Source organism: Pieris brassicae, chromosome 11, assembly GCF_905147105.1.
Source record: "Pieris brassicae chromosome 11, ilPieBrab1.1, whole genome shotgun sequence".
Lineage (NCBI taxonomy): Eukaryota > Metazoa > Arthropoda > Insecta > Lepidoptera > Pieridae > Pieris > Pieris brassicae.
The window spans coordinates 71,638-78,578 of NC_059675.1; the positions used below are offsets into that span (position 1 = coordinate 71,638).

Sequence of the window (6,941 nt, forward strand, 5' to 3'; positions counted from 1 at the left end):
TAGCACTTTAAACTTCACTAATTGTTTTCACACAACACACTGAAATACGAATATATAGGATTTTTGAAGACTTACAGGGATGCTGCAGTTTTACTTATGAACATCTTTGATGTATAGGGCGGAGACGGCGGATGTTTCTTTACAAAACAATTTCAGAATTCACAGCGAATAGGAAAATCTAGTTATTCACAGAAATATTCACTTTTGTAATCACTCGTTAGTCGCGACTGCCAAACTGAGGCGTACCGAGGATTTTTAAAAAATCCCTTGAGCTGCCACCAATGTTATACGACGTCCCGGATTTAGAGTTTTAAAAAAAAGGTTTTATTTTACACAAAGAATTTATTTAGAAATATAGATTTAGAAAGACAACTGCTCGGTTTGAATCGTAAAGTGGGACTAACTTTAGCTGAAAGATAATGCTCATGGCAGTTGAATAGGAGAATGCCAGCTTGCTAAAATAGAAGTTGACATAGGGTGGTCTCTAAGGTTTTAAATATATAACAGTTCGTCGCTCTTCCGTCCGGTGGCCGACCCTCCTCCTCCTTCTTACCGGTGATCAGCGCACGCGAACACAGTGCGGCGGCTCGTGCGTATTGAACGTGGATTGTCGCGTTCACTTCTTGGAAGCGGCCGATGCCTTTTTAGCGGTGGCGGCCTTCGATTTGGGCGCGGCGGCTGCGGCCTCCTTCGGTTTGGGTGCTTTAGGTTTTTTGGTCGGTGGTTTCGCGCTCCTCTTCGCCTTGGAAGCGGCGGCGGTGGTCGACGCGCCCTTGCCGGACGCTGCGGCGGCGGCGGCCGCGACCCTTCTTCGGAGCGGCCGACGCGGCCGGCTTCCTCTTGGCCGCAGCGGCTGCCTTCTTGTCGTTGGCGGTGCCACCCCTTCCGCCCGCCTTGGCGGGGGATGCGGTCTCGGCGGCCGCGGCGGCGGCCTTCTTGCTCCTGGTGCCTGCGCTCGCAGCGGTCTTCTTGGCGGCTTGTACGCTCGGCTTCTTCACCGATTTGGCCGCGGTGGAGCCCCTGCCGCCGGAGGACGCGGAGGCGGCCGTCGCCTTCTTCGCCGCGCCGCCGCCGGTTCCCGACTTGCTGTCTATCTTGAACGAGCCCGATGCGCCCTTGCCTTTCGTCTGAATCAGGGTGCCGGAGGCGACCGCGCGCTTGAGATACTTTCTTATGAACGGCGCCAACCTCTCGGCGTCTAGGCTATAATTCGAGGCGATGTACTTCTTGATCACCTGCAGGGACGATCCGCTCCTCTCCTTGAGCTCTTTGATCGCGCTGTTGACCATGTCGGAAGTCTTGGGGTGCGTTGGTCTCGCCTTGGGTTTCTTCGCGGCGGCCGCCGCTGCCGCTTTTGGTGCCTTCTTGGCGGGCGTCGCTGGCGCGGGTGTCTCCGATGCTACTGCTGTGTCGGCCATTTTATTTTCAATGATTTTTTTTATTAACAATTAATTAGACACTTAACGTTTTCACGTAAATTAACGAGTTATAATATATTGTAAAATTTTAGTGAATGTACAACAATGCTAAGAGTGCGCGGCGCTAGTGAGCGCCTGCCAGACGAATCAGTATACCGCGACGAGAGCTTCGTCAACTATATGCGTTTTCTCGTATTCGGCGTGGAAACTTTTCACTAACACGTCTCAGTTTGATCGGATTTTTTACAATATATAATCGAGAAATTGCACAAAATCTCTATTCTAATTAGACTTTATGATATCCGCGACCGGTGACGACTTCGAGTCGCCCTGCAGGCGTTGGCGTGCGTTAGGTGTCGACTTTTAAAGTTTGTTATTGTCGACTCGCGCGCGTACCGTTAACTTTAAATTGACAATTAAACAATTAAATCAAACGGTATTCGCACGTGCGATGTCTCCCGTTGAACGTCAAGATTCCAAGGTTCAACGGCATCCGTTCGTTTCGACAATATATTAAGATTACGATTGATTTTATCGCATCGAATGCGGCATGTTGTAGAACAGCACCACTCTCCGAGACGAGGCCGTAGAGGCGCGCGTTCTCTTCGCTCCGTAACACACACTACACAAATGAAATGTATATTATTTATTAATAAAATATATATTGGTAATAGGTTGATGATAATATAACAAAAGATGTAAATAAGAAAATTTCATTAGCCCAGGAGCGATTCAGTCGCGACCTGCGGCCGTTTAGGTTAGACGTATATCTATATTGTTAATTTTCATAATATATCTTATGTATATTATTATCAAAATCTCTCAATTACGCTATATTACGACGTGATTGTTAAAGCCGTACCGTGTACCTACTAAGTACATACGAAGACTATATTATTATCATGCTACACATAACGTGTATGTATGTATGTATGTATGTAGATAGTTAGCTGTAGATATCTATAGGGAAATGTAGTGGACTAGTGGTAGTATGTATTTTTTGCATTCGATATTAGTTATCCATCTATTAAATATAAACATATATTACCTATATATATTGGTATATTAATTAATTTTAGGTGACGTTTAGTCGTTGTGATAACGTTTTATTTATATTATCGAAACATATGCGGCCCTGAAAAGGGCCATTTTATTGTTGTTGAAAAAAACCATATAGTTAGGTAGGTATATGACAGTGGATATACGACCGAACCCAACTTAACCTCCGAAACCGTAGAGGGTGCGGCCCTGGCGCTTCAGAGCGTACACGACGTCCATTGCGGTGACGGTCTTCCTCTTGGCGTGCTCCGTGTAGGTTACCGCGTCGCGGATGACGTTCTCGAGGAAAACCTTGAGAACACCGCGGGTCTCCTCGTATATGAGACCGGAGATACGTTTCACGCCACCCCTGCGCGCCAGACGTCGAATCGCCGGCTTGGTGATACCCTGGATGTTATCACGGAGCAGCTTCCTTCCTGTGCCGAACGCACGAGTCTTAGTGGAACTTTCAAGGTGGTAGAGCTTGAAAACCAAGCCGTTGTGCCAGACCTTGTCGAAAGCTTTCGCTATGTCGAAGAAACGGATCCTGTCACATCCGTAGGGGCTCTTATACCCAATCTCCTACGGGCTGGTTAGGTCCGCGACCCGCCACCCGCCCTCTCTCACGCTCGCGCTCACCACTCCCTGAAGTGGAAAGCACTAGCGATGAGGAGACGGGCCAGCATTCACGCCCGTCATCGGTCATGTCGACCCAATCCGCTCTGGCGGAAGCGGCCGACGAAGCCGCACTATATTCGTCTTCTTCCGAGTGCGACGACTTTCAAACCGTCGGCCGGAAGAAAAAGCGATCGGCCAACGGTGGTCCTCCCACTAAAAGGCCCACCCAATTATTACCTAACCCTCCGAAGAGGGACCTAAGCTCCTTTTCATCGGGAAAACCGGCCCCGCCCCCGCGGACAGCATCAAAACCCCTCCGCCCGTGTACGTTAGGGACAAGGGCGTCTGGCCGGCCCTATCTAAGCTTCTCGACTCAAAGTCTATTCATTACAAAGCCCGAACGGTGAGGGATAACCTCTGCATTCAGGTGTTCTCCTCCGACCACCATCGGTTTTTAACTTCATACCTTCGCGCTGAAGGTATCGGTGGCCACACTTTACCCCTACCCGAGGAGCGCGTCCTAAGGGTAGTAATCAAGGGCATCCCGAAGGAGATAGACTCCGGGATAGTCCAATCGGAGCTCGTTGACCAGGGATACCCCGTAAGGGAAGTATTCCGTATGCTTAACAGAACAACGAAAGAAAAGTACCCCGAGTGGGAAAAAGATTTTTAGCCTACGAGTGTTGCAAGCTCTCGGGGCTGAGGGTTGAAACATTCCTTCACACGACAGTGTCAACCGCTGTCAACTGTACGGCCATGCGGACCGTAACTGTTTCGCCAGGGCACGGTGCGTAAAGTGCCTAGGCGACCACGGCACGGCGGATTGTAAGCGAACGCTTCCGTGCGCTGAGCCGCCGGCGTTTAATGTTTAGGGTCTAATATTTTTTGTGGTAGATGTTTTTGTGTGCTTGCTTTACTGTGGGTCACTGCATGAAAGTTGCTGGCCGTAATCCTGCAAGATCGATGGGTTAGCCATTCTGTAGATTGATGCTGTTGTCTGGTACTTCTTTCAATGTCAAGTATTTTCTCCGGAGACGGGTTCATTAACAGTAAGTCTGTAAAGAGTTCATCCTTTAAAGTTGTCATTTTCAACAGCATATGTATTAGCTGGCCTGATCGTCTGTAGAATGGGCATGGTTGTGTTACCATAGGAAACTGCCATGTTTTTATGTGGTCATTGTAGTTTTCCATCACGTCCTTTTCTGTGACACTTTGTTTCTGATGAAGTCATCATGTGATAAAGTTCTGCAACATAGACACTAGATCATCAGAGCCCTTTTTCCCTCTAGTCTGATCATAGACATAGAAGTAGGATGACCTGGTGGACAGTTGGTGTGTATTGAATAAATAAAAAGCTAACTGCCTTTTATAATAGGCGTCATTTGTAGTGACATTGGGAAGTTGCATATTTTTTTGATAGTCAAAAACAGTCAAGCTTCAAATTTTGGGTTATTTTGTCCTTTCATTCTAGCCCTTCTCTTCAGTTCATAAAACTTATCTGCTTTATGCAGGTGTAGCTTTAATTGTGTGTGCCGGTGTGCGTGCTTTGCGGGCAACAGGGCCACCCAGCGAATTATCGCCGTTGCCCTCGTACCCCCTACTTGTCGTTCGGCATTCGCAGAGTGCGGACGTGTACACGTGGCGTGAAATTGCACCGCGATAATTTGCGTTATCTATATTTTCGACTAGCGCTTTTATAGTGCTTAGTTTAGTTTCGGTTTTTTTATTGTGCGTCTTATACGGAATTATAATTTATTTAAAGAGTGTAATTGTGTTGTGCTTAAGGAACTGGAAGGATTTTAAAGGAAGGAAGCCGCGTGGCTAACCTCGCGGCGTTGTAAGTGCTAGTGCACTAGTAAAGACTAGTTTAATCGCTTATTCCTAATTATTTAAATTATCGATTACATTTCCGTATATCTATATCGTTATTAAGTGCTGAATCACTACGAGAAACATTCCTTGGTTCTCGCTTTGGTGGCGTGATCGGTACGGAGATCGGATTGTGTACGTGCTAGAGGGACACAACGCATATTGTGTCTCACACCGGTCTGGCGTGATCGGGGACGTAGTATAGCTGCGTCAGAGCGGGACAAATTACATCTCGTTCTTTGTCTCACTGACAAAGAGAGTCGTTAGAGTCGACGGTAGAGTCGCCGGTAGAGTTTGATAGAAGTAATAATAATAATAAGGAATAGGGTCGTAGGCGATGGACAAAAATGCCGCGCGACTGAAACGAATGAAACGCGAAGTGGAGGAGCTCGAGCGGCAGGGGCGAGAGACAGGGTTTGCACCGCGCAAGTCCCTGATGCGGACGCCCCCGCAGCGTGATACATCTGCGCGCTCGCGGAAAGATGGTGCGCGAAAGCGCAACGGGACATCGCCCCTAGAATTGGAGGAGGCGACGCGGCGGCGGGTATTCCAGGTGCGTACGCCTGGTTCAGCCTCTCCACGTGCGGAGACGGGACCTACGACGGAGTTACCGAGGGAGCCCGACACAAGCGCTCTGACAACCGTGGGCAGATATGTCGCGGAGGCGAACTCGGCCGGGGAAGCAATTATGGCGGCGACTTCGAAATTAAATAAGTCGGAGATAGCGCAGATAGGCACACAGGTGCAAAAATTAACGGGGATTATTGTCTAACTTGTCGGGAACTTGTCGGCGCAGCTGGGCGAAGAGCGCCTTAAGATATGCGCGCTGGAGCACGGTGCACGCAGCAAGCAGGGGAGACGCGGACAAGATCAGGCGCGCGGTACCGGACAATTTGCGGGTGCAGGTTCCGAAACGGAGGGCCCCTCTCGTTGCGGTTGACGGCGCTAGAGTCGACTCGGGGGCTTTCCTGAGGGCGTTGCGCAGGCAGAACTTTGCGGGTCAACAGGAGTGGAGAAAGGAGGAGGTCGACGTGGCCTTCAAGAAGAGTATGAAGTTGCTTTGCAGCGCATAAGAAGTCTTGAAAAACGGCTATTGGAGGCTTAACAAGTTACACAAACAAATGTCTTATATAATACATTAATTGGTAATTCAAGTTATGCACCCACTCAGAATTTAAATAGTGTAGGTAAAAACAAAATTAGAAAATATATTAAAATTAATAAATACATTTAAAAAACACAGAAGCTAGTAAAACAATATAGAAATGTAAACTGTGTAGATTTAAAAGTTCAAAACACACAACTACAAAATGAACTTGACTTGAATTTAATTGAAATTGAAAATGTCAAATTAAAGTATGAAACTGATACTTCAGATTTAAAAGCACAAATATTAAAATTAACGGAACTTACAAACTGTCTCACTTCCAAATTTAAAGAATCTCAATGTATGGTAGACAAATATTCTTCTACGATGGAAGATCTGCTTCAAATTTCTAATTAGCAGAATGTTATGAGCAGTTGCAGAATAAAACTAGTAGTTGTAATTATAAAAGCCAACCCAGTCTCCAATTAGCACAAACATCAGATCACACTCACAGCTACACATACACCAGAACATACACTCAGGTAAAGGAAAAAATTAAACCAAAAGAAAGGAATATTATGTATTCCGATGAAATGGGTAAGGACATGGCTAATATTTTACAATTAAAAAATGGGCAAACATTTCTAAACAACTGTTATCCCAATGCCAGTTTCAAAAACATTGATAAAAATCATATTATGAAAAACAATTCTAATTGTAATAATTTAATAGTTTTTATAGGGAACGGGAAGTGTAAATAAACATTATCTTTTAGTATTATATGCAGAACTTTGTTGTTTAGACTCTAAAAGGATCATTATGTTTACATTTCCCTATAGCCAAAGCTTTCCTAAGGAGGAGAATGACACAAGGTATATTCTTAATCAAATATTGCATACACTAGCAATGTA

General features: G+C 46.3%; 1 pseudogene; it reads right to left on the minus strand.

The window, feature by feature from the left end:
- Positions 1–551: 551 nt before the first annotated feature.
- LOC123716420 lies at positions 552–1,418 on the minus strand (annotated as a pseudogene).
- Positions 1,419–6,941: the final 5,523 nt, after the last annotated feature.